Raw genomic sequence first — 19,958 nt, 5'->3', positions numbered from 1 at the left:
CAGAGTACACTTAGCAAATATCTGTGGGATGAGTAAATGGCTATAAAGGGATGAACGCGATCTAGATGTTTAGACACATAAAAGTATGTCTCGCAGGAAGAGAAGTTTTGTTCTAAATTCCAATCAAAAAGGACATATTTCTAATTTTTTCCCTTTTTTTTTTTTGTCTTTTTAGGGTTGCATTTGCAGCATATGGAGGTTTCCAGGCTAGGGGTCAAATTAGAGTGGCCGTTGCCGGTCTTCACCACAGCCACAGCAACGCCAGCTCTGACCCGCGACTGTGACCTATACCATAGCTCATAGATCCTTAACCCACTGAGCGAGGCCAGGGATTGAACTCAAGTCCTCATGGATACTAGTCAGGTTCATTACTGCTGAGCCACGACGGGAACTCCAAAAATCAGATTTCTAACAGAGAAAATGATTTTCCATACTTTATAGTCCTATAAATATGGTTCAAGACCCAGCTTGGGCATGTGCCTGGCTCCCTAACTAAAGCATTGACTGTTAGACTACCAGAAGGTTGGCAAATTACTCACTTTATCACAGTGATGAATTACTTGGTTTAACTATATCAATTCGAGTATAACGATTGCTTCTAATAATAGCTATTTTCTTTTAAGCTTGCTCTTACTATGTTGAATTTGGCTGACCTTGAAAAGGGAATTTCATTGAACTGGTATGATGCTTCACCCCAAGGAAAGTAACAGTACAGGGCAAACACAAAGGTTTCTCACATTATGGGGAGGCAAATGAATCCTTTATCACAAAAAGGGGTTTAATATTGACACATGTTTGAAGCACAGGAGGACTCCCTAGTGATAATCATTAACCATTAAAAAGTTGGGTCTTGAACTCAAGAAAATAGCCACAGCTTCAGACATCAGTGGCTGTCATTCTTGCACCTGTGGTGCTGGGGGCAAAAAAAAAAAAAGGTTGAGGGTGGGATTTCCCAGGCAGAAAGAGTAGCATAAGAGAAGGAACCCAGATTAGCTCCCAAGGAGTCCATGGAAGAGGACAAATATGGGAAGGAAAACTTGGAATCAGAAAAACCAAGCTGTTCAAGCCTCTACTCATGCAAGTATAAACTGACTTACTAATTGCCTAAGGTCTGTAATTCCTGACTACCTCTTGAAGATAAGGAAGAAGAAAGAGGGAATGATAATACACATCCTATGACCCTTATAAAAAAGACAGAGCAGGAGAGAGAAGAGAATAAGATAGGCACAAAAGTAACAAACAAGATCTGAAAAATGCTAATCCTTTCTCCTTGGCAAATTATCTTATAAAAGCAAACACCTAAATGGAAGAGTTGGCAAAATGTAGAGCTTGATAAAGAAATCCAGAGGAAAATACTAGGGCAAACCTCAAGTGAATACAGGAATAACTGTGAGAGCTAAAAAGGCAAGTTAAAAAAAAAAAAAAAACTTATTAAATGCCAGCCAGTGGATGTGTTCCTGCTGTACCAAGAAATTGTTGGTGTTCCTAGAGTATCTGTGTTAAGTAATACAAACAAAATGTTTTTTTATTCAAGCAATTGCATTTTGAACAGAAAATTGAAAGTTAAGGAAAGCAAAAATAATGCAATCCTTAAAAAACTGACACATATATGAACATGTACTAGTGAAAGACAGACAGGAAAAACAATTTAATTGCATTTATGCAAGAGTTTTGACTAGTTATCATTGGCCAATAAACTGCTATTTCTAAATAGCAAAGAGTAAAAATCTGGGGTGCATAATACTTGTTCCTGATGAAAATAAACTGATTGGAATTTTTTTCCAAACTTCTGAGCAAAACGCTTTTATTGAATGGATATCTTTCACAGAGCCTCAAGATATAAAGTAGCTGAATCAGATGGAATCTGGTCGGGGGTGGCCTCCCCACCCACCCTGGGCACTCCGCCACCTCCCCCACCCTCCCTCTAGGCAGCCCTCAAGGAACTTTGTAGAGACCGAGGGGGTCTGTGCAGCACGGTTTGCAAATGGCTCCATTCAAAGAGAGAGACGTGGTGAGCATGACGTCACAAGAACTTTCATTCATTCCTAACGTTTGCTTAGTGACCCCATCCAACAGAAACATATCCACTTCTTAACTGGAAATGCTCTAAGTATCCCCAAAAAAGTCAGTTTGGGACTGCCATGCCAGTTCTTTAAATCTCTGCCCAACTGCCATACACGCACAACCCCTCTTAAGCGCCACTTATCTGAGCTGTGGTTGCAGGATCCAAGAACACAGCGGGGAGAGAAGGTGGGGCGGAGAGAAGGATTTGTTGGGTATTTTCCAGAGTAGCTAGGGTAGGAGGGAAAGGAGCCTTAAGCATCACAACCCTTTCCTTGACTGGAACCCTCCCATGACCCCACCTAAGGAGTGTCACCAAGCCAAAGGGCAAAGAAATTGGAGATCACTGTGCAAACTTAAACTGGTCCTGAAACATTACAGTTCACACGTGAAAGAAATTTGAGAGCTTTGCTCAATCCTAAAAGATTACAGGACGTGACCAATAACATGCTGCGAAGCCAAAATAAACTTTTCTAACTATCAATAATCAAAAACAGTTTTCCATCAATCATACTAAAGGAAAGTTGGAAAACGATGCTAAAAAATCACAGTCATATAAAGAAACAATAGGCATGAGTCAAAAAAGCAGGGGGGGGGGGTCATGAAAAAGACATCAGAGAGTTGTACTGGGAAGTTAGGGGATAAAAATATTCTGATATTTTTCTAGGTTTTGTAGTATTTTGTTATCGGTTGGATTTTTTTTAATTAAAAAAAATTTTTTTGGAGTTCCCGTCATGGAGCAGCAAAAACAAATCCGACTAGGAACCATGAGGTTGAGGGTTTGATCCCTGCCCTTGCTCAGTGGGTTAAGGATCCGCCTTGCCGTGAGCTGTGGTGTAGGTCACAGGCGCGACTCAGATCTGGTGTGGCTGTGGCTGTGGTGTAGGCCGGCAGCTATAGCTTCACTCAGACCCCTAGCCTGGGAACCTCCATATGCCACAGGTGCAGCCCTAAAAAAACTAACTAAATAAATAAATAATATTTTTGTTTTATGATGTTAATTTTTTCCACTGTAGTTGACTTACAGTGTTCCTTACAGTTGATTCCTACTGTACAGCAAAGTGACCCAGTCTCACACATATGTATATATTCTCTTTCTCACACCATCTCCCACCAGGTTCCATCACAAGTAACGGGACACAGTTCCCCGTGCTACACAGCAGGATCTCACCGCCCATCCACTCCAAATGCACCAGTCTGCATGCACCAACCCCAGACTCCCAATCCATCCCACGCCCCCCAACCCGTCCCCCATCAGATTTTTAAACTTTAAAATTTGTTGTAATCTCTTTTCTCATTCTAAACAAATGTTCCTTTTTGTATGCTTAATTCACTGTTTGTATCTTGTGTTCTTTTTATTGAAGGTGATGCTAAAGATTATACAAGCTTTAGGCCCCACAAAGCATGGATCCGCCCCTGTCTACCAGCAGAGCAGATGGGGGAAAGCTACTATGGATGGGAAAAATTGAGGGACAGAGAACAAGAGTCTTATTTCAGACCACATTCATCACAAAGGTGAGCTCACACACCCTCCCTTCGAGCCAAGGGGATCCTTTAAGGCTCCACTATCATTCTGTGCTTAAGAAAATTCCTAGTATACTAGGCATCCACCCTGGATCTGACATACATATTACATGAACATGAGGTAGTGAAACATAGAACAAGGAAAATTATTTAATTGCATTTGTGCAAGGGTTTTGATTAATAATCAACAGCAAATAAATTGATGATATTTCTTTTTTCTTTTCTTCTTTTTTTTTTTTTTCTTTTTTGCTTTTTAGGGCCACAGGTTGCCTTTTAGGTTCCCGGGCTAGGGGTCAAATTGGAGCTACAACTGCCAGGCTACACAACAGCCACACAACGCAGGATCCGAGTCATGTCTGCAACCTACACCACAGCTCATGGCAATGCTGGATCCTTAACCCACTAGTGATTGAGGCCAGGGATGGAACCTGAAACCTCATGGTTCCTAGTCAGATTCGTTTTCGCTGTGCCACAACAGGAACTCCAAATTGATGATATTTCTACATGGCAAAGAGTACAGATCTGGGGTGCATCTTGGATTCAATTATGGACATAAATCGTACACGGGGTGGGGGCAGCGGGGGATTGTGGGAAGGCAGCCTAGAGGATGTGGTTTTGCTTGAAGAACAAAGGAACCTCCTGGGAAAGAACTCATTCTAAGGGGAGCAGGTGCCTCGCAGGGGCCACCTGACGCCATAGTCAGTCCTTGTCATTAAAGTGCTGAGTATAGCAGAGTGTTGGTCACTGGCTTTTGACTCATGAACAACACAAGACTCAGGTGTGAGTCCTTTTCAGAGACGATCTGAACCCTGAGGAAGCAGCTTCCCTAAGGCCTCCGTATCACTGGAGAGTGAAGGACACCCTCTCTAAGGGAGGGGAGGTGAGCCAGGCCAGGGGGACCTTAACATCTGGAGACCACTTCCACTTCCCAGGGCTGTGGCCTGAGACCGCAGCACCTAGAGCCAGCCGAATAAGTCTGCCCAGGTGTAAATGGAAACTTCCAGAAATTCCAGGCAGGTGTCTGCTAACTCTAAAAGCCAATGGTTCTACCCTGTGCTAAGTGAAATAAGTCAGACAGAGAGAGATAAATTCTGTATGATATCACTTCTATGTGGAATCTCAAAAATACAAGAAACTGGTGACTAAAACAAAAAAGAAACAGACTCACAAAGAACAAACTAGAGGTTACCAGCAGGGGGTCGGGGGGGAGGGCAATATGGGGGTATATGAAATCATACAGGAGAGTATATGAAATCATGTGTGTGAAGCTTTTGAAAAGTATAAAGAACTATAAAAGTATAAACCTTTCATTTAATTTTTTTTAAATATGAAAAGAAAATTTCTATGATCCTCAGCGAAAATCGGTATGGACCTTCCAGCGTAACATGAGGCGATTATAAGAGTTTTTAGAAAAGAAGGCACACTAAAGAAAGGCAAAACCAAAAGGCTCCTGGGCAGTTTCGTTAGTTTCAATAATGAGCAAATAAATGCCATGAAATGAGGCAGCTGAATTCTTTTTCACAGCCTGGCCCCCACCCCATGCCCTGCCCTGGGTATCTATCAACAGAATACAAATCTGAAAAAAAAAAAAGGAGTTCCCGTCGTGGCGTAGTGGTTAACGAATCCGACTAGGAACCATGAGGTTGCGGGTTCGGTCCCTGCCCTTGCTCAGTGGGTTAAGGATCCGGTGTTGCCGTGAGCTGTGGTGTAGGTTGCAGATGTGGCTCAGATCCTGTGTTGCTGTGCCTCTGGTGTAGGCCAGTGGCTACAGCTCCGATTCGACCCCTAGCCTGGGAACCTCCATATGCCGCGGGAGCAGCCAAAAGAAATAGCAAAAAGACAAAAAAAAAAAAGAATACAAATCTGATTCTCTTTCATCTGGCCTTACCATCCATTGCAGCATCTGGAAGTTTGGGGAAGCATCTCACTGTGGTCAAAGATGAGTTCTACATTTCGGGGACAATGATACAGAGATGCCCCTGAAAATGGAGTAGAACTAACCCGTGAGTATAGACATCACTGATTCTGAAGACAGAGGCAATCCTGATTTGTAGTTTATGAGATCTGGTGAGAGAGACGGATATTTTAAATATTTGATTATATTTGACTATGGATAGTTATACAATCATAAAAGCTGAGCGTGGCTGCGCTTTGAAAGATGTAGGGATGCCTTATAATGGGATGGTTTTCCACAGCTGCTTTTTGAGAGATACTGGATTTTTTTTTTTTTTTAACTTTTTAGGATCACGCCCATGGCACATGGAGGTTCCCAGGCTAGGGGTCTAATCAGAGCTGTGACTGCTGGCCACAGCCACAGCCACAGCCACAGCAATGCCAGATCAGAGCCACATCTGCAACCTATACCACAGCTCATGGCAATGCTGAATCCTTAATCTACTGAGCAAGGGATCAAGCCTGCATCCTCATGGATGCTTCAGATTTGTTTCTGATGAGCCAAGATGGAAACTCCCTGGATCTTCATTTGAATAGGCTGGGAAATGGCTCCAGGGGACCATGGCATCTGAAGAAGGTAAAACAGAAGGCCAGAGGGAAGGATTCAGCTTCAGATCTGGCTATGGAAGTCTTCAAACTCATGTCTTTATTCTATCAGCGAGATTACATACAGATTGTTTCAGGTGTGCAAATAGCTGGCTCCCACATGCCTGGAGAAAGTGACTTTGGGGACTATGCTGAGACCTGGAAAGCATCTATCAATTTCTAGGTGAACAAAATGAAGCCCAGAGAAAACAAGGGACTTCTCTGGTGCTGCATGTTTCAGAAGCACAAAAGCAACTGGAATCGGGGTGGGGGGGTACTGCCAAGGAGCTGAAATTCAAGGAACAGCCCTGCTTCTGCCAGGGATGCTGGATGGGGCGATGGGAGAAGGTGGCTGTAGTCACCATGACCAAAGAATGAGTGTCAGGGGCTTGTCTGGAATTGCGCTGCGGGTCACCTGCCCAATGATACACGGTGGCCCTGCTCCATCTCCCTCCTCCTACCCAGGATCATTTAGTTCCAAACCCTTGTCTAGCAGTCCCAGGAGAAGGAAGGGCGGAGGACCTCTGCCCTTCCCACTGCCTTTTCCTCTCCTAGGAATGCTTTTTTTTTTTTTTTTTTTTTCAGTTGCTAACAAAGTAGAATTGATGGCTTTCCCAGATGCCTTGCAATCACACAAGGCTGCAAACACTCAGAAAGCGCACATGGATTTTGTATTCCTCTTTTTATTTCTTTGGCTGTGCCCGCAGCGTGTGAAATTCCTAGGCCAGAGATCGAACCTGGGCCACAGCAGTGATCCAAACACAGCAGTTCCAGTGCCAGATCCTTTACCACTGCACCACAAAGGAACTCCTTCAAATGATTTTTTTTCCCAGCTGTTCCCAGGCTAGGGGGTGAATCGGAGCCACAGCTGCCGGCCTACACCACAGCATGGCAACACCGGACCCGAGCCACATCTTCGACCTACTCAGCAGCTTGTGGCAACATTGGATCCTTAACCTGCTGGGCAAGGCCAGGGATTGAACCCACATTCTCACAGAGACAATATTGGGTCCTTAACCTGATGAGCCACAGTGGGAACTCCTGGGTGAATTTTAATGCATATTGAAAGGTTAGAAATGATAACAGAGAAAAAGGAATTGTGAGGAAAATGGAAAATCCTTAGCAATAAGAGGCAGATGACAGGCTGGGATTCTATGGTCTCCTATTTCTTTGTTAAATATAGTTGCTGTTTAAGAGAATATGGACCAGAATATAGCTCAGCTTCTTTCAGGATGGCAGCCTTCAGAAAGCAGGGAGCTCAGGTGGAAGGGGGCGGAGGAGCGGGCCAAAAGAGCATTCCAAGAACACAAGGAGTCAGACTCCTCCTAGAAAAGTGTGGAGCTGGAGTTCCCATTGTGACTCAGTGGGTTAAGAACCCGACTAGTATCCATGAGGATGTGGGTTCCATCCCTGGCCTCACTCAGTGGGTTAAGGATCCAGCATTGCTCCACGTTGTGGTGTAGGTTGCAGGTGTGGCTCGGATCCTGTGTTGCTGTGGCTGTGGTGTAGGCTGGCAGCTGCAGCTCCAATTCAAGCCCTAGCCTGGGAACTTCCCTGCGCTGTGGGTGTGACCCTAAAAGAAAAAAAAAGTATGTAGCAGACTGAACTTTCTTCAAGCACATCCATGGACTGCATTGGCTTCTGCTAAAGTTACTCTAAGATAGGGGAGATGACCCGCAGACTGCATATCTCCATCCATCCTGCCCACAGGCTTACTCGCAGGCACAGGCCCCTGTTGTTCCTTTGGAAAATGTCCGCAGACCTTTCCCTCAATGTATCTTCCATGCTCCTCTCTATACAAGGTCATGTCCAAGGAGAATGTGATACTGAAAACTTTGAATGTTTGGACCATTGCATCTCAACTCTGGCTGCGCAATGGAGTCATCTGGGGAGTTTTGTAAAAGCGCTCATGCCTCACTCCCATTCCAGACCGAATAAATCATCATCTCGGGCCAGAAGCCGAGCACTGGCATGCTTTCAAATCTGGTACCGGTCAAGCATCTTCCAGCTCTGAGTGAAACCAGTAATTCTCAAACTTTGCTCAAACGCAAAGCTCTCTTCCTTGAATTTCAACTCTTCAGGAACCCAGATTCTGCTTGTATATTTTAGGGAGGTTTATCAAAGCCCAGTGTCCAGATTGCACCCCGTATCCATTCAATCAGAATTTCTGAGAGTTGGAGTTCCCATCGTGGCGCAGTGGTTAACGAATCCGACTAGGAACCATGAGGTTGCGGGTTCGGTCCCTGCCCCTGCTCAGTGGGTTAACGATCCGGCATTGCCGTGAGCTGTGGTGTAGGTTGCAGACGCGGCTCGGATCCTGCGTTGCTGTGGCTCTGGCGTAGGCTGGCGGCCACAGCTCCGATTCGACCCCTAGCCTGGGAGCCTCCATATGCCGCGGGAGCGGCCCAAGAAATAGCAAAAAAAGACAAAAAAAAAAAGAATTTCTGAGAGTGACAACCAGGCACCGGTATTTTTTCAGATTTCCTAGATGCTTCCAAAGTGTCAGCAAATCTGAGAACCAGTGAGTGAAATGATGACGATGCAACTCAAACACCAAGGAACTATGGGGGCCACCAGAAAGGTAGAATGTCTTCCAAGCCAGAGATGGAAACCAGCAGTTTGGCTGGAGCTTTCTTGGTGGTATTAACAAATCTAAAGATAGAATGTATCAACCAAAGGGGGCTGTTTGCATGCAGAGAGAAAGTGGGAGTCAGAGGGGAAGGACTCGCCAAGGAGAGAGGGCACCGGTGAGCTGACTAGGACATCCAGTTCTATCTGTGTGGCAGGTGCACCTCCAAAAGAGGAGGATGAGAGCATGAGCTCAAGAAAACTTGACATCCTTTGACATGAAAACCATCCCTCTCATATCCTCTGCTCAGACTGCCTACTCAAGCTGCATCCTCATGACCATTCGCCTTCCTGTTTAGTTTCCTATGGGGAGAGAGGATGTTGGTCGAGGTGACACAGGTGTTTGTTCTGCTTAGAAGTTCTTATTTCTCATTGCAAATGAATGAATCGGGATTTGGGTTTATCTAGCCGTCTCTCAAGAGCTTGACTGGAGTGAATCTGTCCCTGAGAACCTGATCCACTCTCGTGCATGGCTGGGTCCGCAAATCAATTTCACCAAAGTGGTGGTGCCATCCCAAAATTTCTAGGGCTCAGTGCAATGCCATTGTCATGGTAGAGCTCCACTAGGTTGGGAGGTTCTGGAGATGCTGGGGTTGGGGTCAATGTTTTAGTCTTCTGTGTGTCCCTGATACCCAGTTCAGTGCTGGGACATTGTAGACAAGGGCGATAGTCTAAATATTTACACCCGTGTCAGTGGCACTGCCTGTTCCACACAGTGTGAGCCTTCGTGCTGGAACAGAGTCCTGGAGACCCCCATGGGGCCAGGTGGGAATCTTGTAGGGTACACGGTCTTACAGAATTCTGGGGTACTTGGTCTTAGGGAATTCAAGAGGTACAGGGGGCTTGGTGTGTCTGGGGCAGAGGGAGACACTGGGAAGGCTCAGGGTAGTAACATTTTACCAGTCAGGATGGAAGTATTTCGATGTTTTGAAAACTGATAGATACATTCATACTGGTGCAAAACAGCTAAACATCAGCTTTGTTTGTAGATAACAAATGTTTGCTGATGAAACTCACTAAAGCATCCCTCTCATGGCTGCTGGTACTCCATTTTCTGCCTGTCCCCAGCAAATGCCAAAGTTCCTTCCCAGAGTTCCTTGACCTCTGTGACTAAGGATGGTTGGTCTAAGCCTTCGGTCACATCACCTCAGGAGCTGGTTGTGTCGGGTGGCTGGGACCTGAGGGGTCAGAAGAGGAGGGAGTGTGGCCTTTTCAAAGGATTCACAGCACAAAGCACAGATTTGTTCTCAGTTTAAAAAGAAGATACAGGAGTTCCTGTCGTGGAGCAGCAGAAAAGAATCCAACTAGAAACCATGAGGTTGTGGGTTCGATCCCTGGCCTGATTAGTGGGTTAAGGATCCAGCGTTGCAGTGAGCTGTGGTGCAGGTCACAGAGGCGGCTCGGATCTGGCATTGCTGTGGCTGTGACGTAGGCCGGCAACTGTAGCTCTGATTAGATCCCTAGCCCGGGAACCTCCATATGTCACAGGTTCGAGCCTAAAAAGCAAAATAAGAAGAAGAAAAAGGAAAAGAAGATACAGACACCCTGTGTCTTTGGCAGTCGTAAAATTCCCTGGGCAAAATTGCTGTTCCTTGCAGGGTATTATTCAAAAGCTCTCTCTAATGCAAAAGCAACAAACCTATTCATCTAATATCTATGACCTGATCAGATGTGAACAGAACTTCTGATCCCCTCGAAAGCAAGATCTACTATGATTTCTCGACAAAGCGACTAAGAACCACCTCTTGAGCATTCGGCTCTAACTCTGTTTTCCTACATTTGCTGTTCTGCCACCAGCAATTGCTGGGGGATGTCACTGGGTGAGAAGGCTGGAAAATGCTTGTTCACCACGTCATTCCTGCTTTGTTATTCTGGTGGTGACTTGTCCATTCCCCACCTTAGGGCGTCTTAAAGGGACATGGGCAACTGATGAAATAGAAAGAGAATTCTTTACAGTTAATTGTGTTCTCGTTAAATACAAAAATACATCCATTCCTAGTTCATCAAGCTGGCCACCATTTTGGCTTTCAGATCCTTTCCCTAGCTATCTTACTTTGCCCCCAAGCCCATTTCACATTTTGGTGAAATCTAGTCTAGAGACATATAGAAAAGTTTAGTATTCCTCCTAAAGTAATTTATACTCTCACCATTACACCAGCTATTTCATAGCTTCTGAGTACATGGTTCGAATGAGGGGTATTCGATGCTTAGTAATGATAAAGAAATGTCTATAGATGGCTATAGAGAACAGACCTGAGGTTGCCAAGGGGTGGGGAGGGAGTGGGATGGACGGGGAGTTTGGGGTTAGTAGATGCAAACTATTCCATTTCAAATGGATAGACAGTGAGGTCCTACTGTACAGCACAGGGAACTATGTCCAATCTCTTGGGATAGAACATGATGGAAGATAATATAAGAAGAGGCATGAGAGTATCTATATATATGGCTCAATGGCCAGTCATATGTATATCATTCAATGGCTACACATATATATTTCTATATATGACTGGGTCACTTTGCTGTACAGCAGACATTGGCACAATACTGTAAATCAACTATACTTTAATAAAAAAAATTTAAAAAAAAGAAGCAATGTCTAAATGGATGAATGGATACCTATCAAGTTATAGCAGCACAATAGATCTAGAATAACTCTGAAGATGGGCCCCAACAGTAAGACATTTCTTTCCCAAGCTGCTATTTTGCTGTCATCTCAGAAAGCTCTCAGCTGAGAAAGAAACAGAAAATGTTTCATTGTCTACAAGGGAAAAGCTCTTCTATCTTATGAGCCCCGAGTGAAACCAGGCTGTGGACCCCAGGCTGCCAGCGTAGCCTCGTGCCAGCTGGTTCAATGGGCAGAAGTGAGAATGTTAATAAACTCTAATGAAAGGAAGTTGTTGGATAGTAATTAACATATGCCATTAGTATCTGTCCCTTTGGCCAGACACCGCAGACAGGCTGAAACCATACATACAAATGAGTGTCTGCTAGGACCGCCCGGAGAAAAACGGGGGACCAGGGCATTGTGAGAGGCTGGTGTTGTCAGCAGCTTTAAATCACAGGCCACTTAGTCACAAAAACAGACAGGGCTTTTGTGTTCTGGAACAATCAGGGGACTGAACATTTTTTAAGTTTAATAAACATTTTTTCATTTACATTTTCTTTCATTTCAAAACATGCTGCTTATTCTCTTCTTAACCAAAATACCTACTTAGCTTTTTTTTTTTTTTTTTGGAAACCGATGAGTTCAGGATTGCAACTTAGGGCATTTTGGTTTTCAACCACAACTTCCTAATCTCTCCAGGAAGAGAGGTGATATCATGAGTCTCCTGGGCACCCCGGTACTGGTATTTCTCAAGATTTACATGCTCCCTTTCTAATTGACCTAAAATGGCTCCTAAATCATACCAAGTAACTCCAAATGCTGCCTCTCACAGCACAATCAGAAGTGAAAACACAGAGACCAAGGGGCTGCAATAGTCTCTTTTTGCCCATGGGAAATGGAGACGGGGAAAGGTGAACCACAGATGTGGGCTAGTGGTCATTAGTCAAGTTTTTTTCCCAACCCCTGGCTGTGCTACCAGGTATTACATGTATATATATAGTGAGAGTATGAAATTAGCATATACACACCACTGTATATCAGATAGATAAACACCCAAGGTTTACTTACTGCACAGCACAGGGAATTGTATTCAATATCTTATAATAATCTATAATGGAAAAGAATCTGGAAAAGAATATACTTTGTTGTACACTTGAAACACAGCATTGTAAATCAATTATATTTTAATTTAAAAAAATAAAGTTTGCTGAAGTTTACGAAACATGGCGTAAATCAACTCTATTTTAATTTAAAAAATTAAAGTTGGGAGTTCCCGTTGTAGTGCAGTGGTTAACGAATCCGACTAGGAACCATGAGGTTGTGGGTTCAATCCCTGGCCTTGCTCAGTGGGTTGAGGATCCGGCGTTGCCGTGAGCTGTGGTGTATGTGGTAAATGTGGCTCGGATCTGGCATTGCTGTGATTAGACCCCTAGCCTAGGAACATCCATATGCCGTGGGTGCAGCACTTAAAAAAAAAAAGTTTGTGCTTTCAGAGACTCTGGAGATCACCTAGCATAACTCTTTCATTTAACAGATGAGGACACCAAAGCCCAGAGAAGAAAAGAGTCCTGTTCAAGGTTGTCCAGAAGGCTTCGGGCATAGTCTGCCTCTAGGGCTCTGTCTACTGCATCAACATTGCACAAAAACAACCAATGAGATCTTGCTTTGAGCAGAAACAAATGGAGAGTCAATAGATCACGTATTAGGAGGAAAGATGAACTGAGACAACTTTACCTAAAAAACAGAACACCAAAGAATAACTTAAGGGTCACCTGCAAAATTGTTTATGAGTCTTCTTTTTTTTTTTTATCTTTTTAGGGCTGCACTTGCAGCATATAGAGGTTCTCAGGCTAGGGGTCAAATCAGAGCCACAGCTGCCAGCCTACACCACAGCCACAGCAATGCGGGTTCTGAGCTTCATCTGCAACCTACACCACAGTTCACTTGGCAATGCCAGATCCTTAATCCACTGAGCGAGGCCAGGTATCGAACCTGTATCCTCAGGGTTACTAGTCAGATTCGCTCCCTTTGAGCCATGAAGGGAACTCCAAATTAGAAATAATATTGTAAGAAGCTGGCAGTTTAGAGAATCACAGAGACCCTGAGAGGCGGGAGCCTGCTGTGATTGGAACTTGAAAACAAAACTTATTTCTGGGTTAAGGGTTCCATGCTATTGCAAGCAGCAGGATTGGTGTTGCTGTGGCTGTGGTGTAGGCCTGCAGCTGCAGCTCCGAGTCAACACCTAGCCTGCTGGGAACTTTCATATGCTGTGGGTGCAGCGATAATAAATAAATAAATAAGTAAATAAATAAATAAATGTCAGGAGTTCCCTGGTGGTTCAGCCAGTTAAGGATCTGACATTGTCATTGCTGTGGCTCTAGTTGCTACTATGGCACAGGCTTGATTCCTGGCCCGGGGAACTTCCACAAGCCGCAGATGTGGCTAAATATATAAATAAATCTTAATTGAAATATTTTCTTACTCTTCTCCAAAAGGTTGTCTTGTATGTCCACCAGGTACAAATACTTCACTTTAGAGACCACTCATCTATCAATGAGTCTATGTTTCCTCTAAATAGAGGAAATCTAGGATTCAATGGTATGAGTTCCATTAGATTGTTGAATTATTCAATAGAAGCCTAAAATGTCTTTAAGAAAAATATTATCACATCTCTAAACTAATGTTACTGCAGGAATTTAGGAAGTCTTAGGAGGGTGACTGATGGTAACCCAAACTGCAGGGGTTTTTTTGTTTTTGTTTTGTTTTGTTTGATTTTTAGGGGCCACACCAGTGGTATATGGAAATTCCCAGGCTAGGGGTCAAATGAGAGCTACAGCCATCAGCCACAGCCACACCATATCCAAGCTGCGTCTGCAACCTACACCGGAGCTCACAGCAATGCCAGATTCTTAACCCACTGAGCAAGGCCAGGGATCGAACCCAGAAACTCATGGTTATTAGTCGCATTTGTTTCCACTGTGCCACAACGGGAACTCCCAAAACTGCACTTCTGAAGATAGCCTATTCCCTGCTGTGCCTTTGACACTCTGGGCAGGCCTAAGACAGATGGAGGAGGCTCCTTTTTTGAAGCTTGTCCTGATCAAGTAACCCAGAATCTTCTTTTCAGAATTCTATTTACAGTCTCAGAATATCTAAGCCTTCTTCTTCTTCTTCTTCTTTTTTTTTTTTTTTTGTTTTCCTGTCTTTTTGCCTTTTGAGGGCCGCTCCCACGGCATATGGAGGTTCCCAGGCTAGGGGTCTAATCCGAGCTGTAGCCACTGGCCTACGCCAGAGCCACAGCAACTCGGGATCTGACCCTCATCTGCGACCTACACCACAGCTCACGGCAACGCCGGATCCTCAACCCACTGAGCAAGGCCAGGGATCAAACCCTCAACCTCATGACGGTTCCTAGTCGGATTCGTTAACCACTGAGCCGTGACAGGAACTCCTTTTTTTTTTTTTTTTTTTACAGACACACCTGTGGCATGTGGAGGTTTCCAGCCTGGAGGTTGAATCAGAGCTGCAGCTGCAGCCTATGCCACAGCCATGGCGACACCAGATCTGAGCCACATCTGTGATCTGTGAAGCTGTTTGAGGCAATGCCAGATCCTTGACCCACTGAGTGAGGCCAGGGATTGGACCCACATCCTCAAAGAGAAAACATTGGGTCCTTAACCCACTGAGCCACAATGGAAACTCCAGTCTAAGCCTTTTTAAACATCAACTTGCTCTAGAACAAGCTACACTCAGGTTCCCGAGGTGGAGACCAACCCCAGGCTGGTCCAGATGACGTCATCTAAGGCAGGCTCACAGGAGCAGCTCCTTGGAGAGCCCGAGCTGAGCTCCAGCCCCAGCCCAAGGGTTTTGGATGGGTGTGAGTCAACTTCAGGAATGCAGTGAATTAGCCCCAGGTTAGTCATCACATCGAACAGCAGTAGAGCCCTGGCTTTAGTTCTGCTTCCTTTTCGGTGGCAATAAACTGACCAGAGGGAACAGGGATCTAGAGAAGGAGCCGGCCAGCTTGAGTTAAGTGGGGAGCCCTGGGGCCAGGCAAACCCCAGCTCTGCCTTAAGGCCTAACCCACTTCTGTTCTGCTAAAACGAAATGCCTTTTGGCTTCATAGAACTCTATCTCGACTGTAGCTTTAAAAAGGTAAGAAAAAAAAATAGTCCTGCAGTAGAAGATGTAAAAGAAACCTATGATGAAAGGACCTGCAATTTGAAATACTCCAAGAAATCCACAAGTCAACGGAGAGAATATAATTTGAATGACCTGGAGGAAAAGAAGTTTCCAGTCTGGAAAGCAGAGTTCATGTCCACCAGAACTTCTACAGCTAAGGCGAGAGTCAGTCAGCAAACAAATACATATATTCCACCAAAAGACAAAAAGTTTTTAAATAGTACTTACTATTTGGAATGGGAAATTCCCTTTCTTTCTTTCTTGGCTGTTACTGGTGGCATGCACAAGTTTCCAGGCCAGGGGTTACAGCTGTGCCATAGCAACCACCAGAGCCACAGCAGTGACAACACCAGATCCTTAACCCACCGAGCTACCAGGGGACTCTCTTCATTTTTTTTATGGTTTTTTTTATTGATGTATACTTGATTGACAATGCTGTGTTAATTTCTGCTGTATAGCAAAGGGATTCAGTCATACATATATATATATTCTTTTTTTTTTAATTTTTGACTTTTTTTTTTTTTTAGGGCCACACTGGTGGCATAGGGAAGGTCCCAGGCTAGAGGTCGAATCAGAGCTGCAGCTGCCAGTCTATGCCACAGCCACAGCAACATGGGATCTGAGCGGCATCTGTGACCTACACCACAGCTCAGGGCAATGCCAGATCCTTAACCCTGAGCGAGGCCAGGAATTGAACCTGTGTCCTCACGGATGCTGGTCAGATTCTCTTCTGCGGAGCCTGTATGTGAACTCCCTATACATTCTTTTTAATATATTCTTTTCCATGATGGTTTATCCCAGGATATGGATATAGTTCCCTGCGATAGACAGTAGGGCTTGTTGTTTGTCCATCCTCTATATACTAGTTTGCATCTCCCAACCCCAAACTCCCGCTCTACGCCTCCTCCAGGTACATCTTCTCATTTAAATTCAAAACTAAAACTTACAATAGAGCATAAGAAAATCTCCCTCCTGACAACCCATCCTCCCAGCCACTCAGTTCCTCTCCAATTTAGAGAGATGCTGAGACAGTTTATCTTTATTGGCCAACAAATTTGTGACTTATGGGTCTGGCTTATGGGTACAGGCAGGAACCCAAGAATAAATCTCAGTAGAAAGGAAAAGTTATAAACGAAAATTTAAAAACAAAAACAGGTGTTCCCATCATGGCTCAGTGGTAATGAACCCAGCTAGTATCCATGAGGATGCAGGTTCAATCCCTGCTCTCACTCAGTGGGTTAAGGATCTAGCATTGCCATGAGCTCTGGTGTAGGTCACAGATGCAGCTCGGATCCTGCGAGGCTGCAGCTGTGGTGTAGGCCATGGCTGGCGTTCCAATTTGACCCCTAACCTGGGAACCTCCATATGCCAGGAATGTGGCCCTAAAAAAAAAGAAAAAAGAAGAAAAAAAAGAACAAAAACAAAAAGAAAAAAAAAGTAAAAAATTATTTCATGTGTGCACAATATAACATCAATGGCATCTTCCTCTGCTATGAAGCACAAAGGAAAAACAAGAAAGCTCATCCGCGCTCAGGAGAAAAATATTTTGGTAGAATGGGGAGAGAGAACATAACTTACCTTCTCTTTTGATTTTCGACTGCTTGTTTGGAGACTTGACGATGAGGCTCTTCCTGTGTCTGAAATGGGTTTTGGCATCTGGCTTGACCGGAATTGCCCAAGCACAGCTGGCCCTAATTATTAAGAAATCATGTGTGACAAGAAGGGCTTTTCTTGGCTCTGGAATGTTCCAAAGCATCGGGTGTAAAGTCTAGTCATTTCTCATTCATGTTTGCTTTCTTTCGATTCTAGATTCTTCCAGCCAGCAGACTCTGCTCTATGAAAGAAGCTGCTCACATCCCAACCATGACTCAGGTCCCCGATGCCACGAGCCCAAGGAATGATCGGTCTTAATGAAAGTGATTGCCTGTTAATCTCCCTTCCTAGGGGACTGAGCCAGAGAGGAGATAGCAAAGACTCATTCAGGACCTCCTATTTTATATGCTTTAACTCATTTCATAATAGATGCTCACCCTTCTCTTGTATTTTAATTTAATGAATGAAATAAAGTGGAACTCATTAGGACTTGCAGCTGAGCTGTATGCATCCTGGCCCCAAGCATTCCAGAAATCATCATTAACTGGAAAAGGTGGGGCGGGGGATGGAGAGAAATACTATTTACTAGGCAAAAATATAGAACTATATCCTTACAAATGAGCACGTAAGATTTTCCAAGCATCCCAGGTATTTTCCAGCCCTGGTTTATGAAGCTCTGTCATGTCTCCAGCCTATCATCCGCTATACCACTAGCCCCCGAACAACTCACAGTTATTTAAATAACAAATGTGTGTCACTTAAACTGAGTATTATGACAACAAGCAAATGGCAGTGGAGAGTGATAATTCCCTATTTTATTAGATCAATTCACAGACAGAGCTTAAAAGTCTTCCTGGCTATACACCAATTAAAAAAAAAGAGGAGTTCCCGTCGTGGCGCAGTGGTTAACGAATCCGACTAGGAACCATGAGGTTGCGGGTTCGGTCCCTGCCCTTGCTCAGTGGGTTAATGATCCGGCATTGCCATGAGCTGTGGTGTAGGTCGCAGACGCGGCTCGGATCCCACATTGCTGTGGCTCTGGTGTAGGCTGGTGGCTACAGCTCCGATTCGACCCCTAGTCTGGGAACCTCCATATGCTGCAGTAGCAGCCCAAGAAATAGCAAAAAGGCAAAAATAAATAAATAAATAAATAAAAATTTAAAAAAAGAATGATAACGTTTTCATGGCATAAGATGTAAATAACTGGTGAATCTCAGTGAAGGCACAGAGGAACTCTCTGTACTATTATTTGCAATTTTTGTGCATGTCTGCAAATACATCAATGGGAATCGTTTAGGGGAAAAAAAAAGTCTTCCTGGCTAGCATTTTCCAAAAGTCCGTTATTTGCCTACCATATCTTTAGAAACAGAATTTGGAAAATAGTAGCAAAATGTAGATTGCCAACAGGTAAAGTTCAGAGTTCTGTAAATGTTATAAAAGCAAAGACTTACGCCCCTTGAAGTTTTAACTTTTATCGCTTCCAAATGTTTATGTTCCTATTTGCCTCCAATTTTTTTAAAAACAAGTCCCGATGTTTTTGCTTGATTTTTTATTTTAGCATTATCTATCTATTTACATCTATGGACGATTCAGACTTAGCTTCCTTTTAATATTCCTTACCCAACTCCCACCCCACTCCCCCTCCTTTCCCATTCTTTCAACAGAAACATTTGAATAAAATCCATATTCAGTTGACATTATTTTAACGGTGAAAACACTCGACCTCTGAGCTATGTAGTAAAGTGTGTTTTTTTGTTTTTTTTTTTTTTCTTTTTGGCACAACTTTTGTTTTCCTTGGGGAACTTTTTGCAGAGTTAGTGACAGTACTGTGGTCAGATAAAACTTTTTCATACACCTTTTCATTAATACACCTCCAGTCTTTCCTTTAGGGGCATCAGTCTTCTCTCTGCATTCATGCTTTTCGTATGCTCTTCTGGAGTCTTCTGACCAGCTGGGTGAGGAGGCATAGATTTCTGGCTGTTTGGAGTCCAACTTTTTCCTAAGCAGACTTTCCCTCCCCCCGCCCCACCCCCCACCTCCCCGACCGCACCTGCAGCATATGTAAATTCCCAGGCTAGGGGTCATATCGGAGCTACAGCTGCTGGCCTAAGCCACAGCTCAAGGCAATGCCAGATCCTTAACACCCTGAGGGAGACCAGGGATTGAATCCACATCCTCGTGGATGCTAGTCGGGTTGTTTACGCCGAGCCACAAGGGGAACTCCCTAAGCAGACGTTTAACCACAGTTGTTCTGTTTTCCATCTTACTTCCTAACCTCTGCCTCCAGAGGTCATTGACACTGCAAATCCCTAGGCCTTTCAGATGTTCTGAGATGCAAATCAGGATGCCTCTTAACTTCACCCACTTCCTAGCTTAGGGTTCTTTCTTTTCTTTTTCTTTCTTTCTTTCTTTCTTTCTTTCTTTCTTTCTTTCTTTCTTTCTTTCTTTCTTTCTTTCTTTCTTTCTTTCTTTCTTTCTTTCTTCCTTTCTTCCTTCCTTTCTTCCTTCCTTCCTTCCTTCCTTCCTTCCTTCCTTCCTTTCTTTCTCTCTTTCTTTCTCTTTCTTTTTCTTTCTTTCTTGCTTGCTTGCTTGCTTTCTTGCTTTCTTTCTTTTTTGGATCTGTCATCAATTATTCCATGTCCGTCTGACCTCTGGTTTCTAAGATTTTGTTGCCATAATATTTTTTTCTCATTTTATTTGTACTATTAGATGCAAATTGTGTATTTTTTTTCTTTCTTTCTTTTTTTTTTTGCCTTTTTTAGGGCCGCACCCACCACATACGGAAGTTTCCAGGTTAGGGGTGGAATCGGAACTGCAGCTGCTGGCC

General features: G+C 44.0%; 1 long non-coding RNA gene across 1 annotated transcript; it reads left to right on the top strand.

Moving 5' to 3' along the window:
- Positions 1-3,434: 3,434 nt before the first annotated feature.
- On the top strand, positions 3,435-17,599 carry LOC125113446 (uncharacterized). Its single transcript, XR_007131456.1, has 3 exons — positions 3,435-3,576; positions 5,486-5,588; positions 17,348-17,599. It is a non-coding gene; the product is annotated as an uncharacterized LOC125113446 (long non-coding RNA).
- The last annotated feature ends 2,359 nt before the right edge of the window (positions 17,600-19,958 follow it).

The sequence above is a fragment of the Phacochoerus africanus genome, chromosome 13 (assembly GCF_016906955.1).
Source record: "Phacochoerus africanus isolate WHEZ1 chromosome 13, ROS_Pafr_v1, whole genome shotgun sequence".
NCBI classification, from domain to species: Eukaryota; Metazoa; Chordata; class Mammalia; order Artiodactyla; family Suidae; genus Phacochoerus; species Phacochoerus africanus.
The sequence above is the reverse complement of the archived record's forward strand: the minus strand, read 5'-3'. Positions and strand labels throughout refer to the sequence as shown.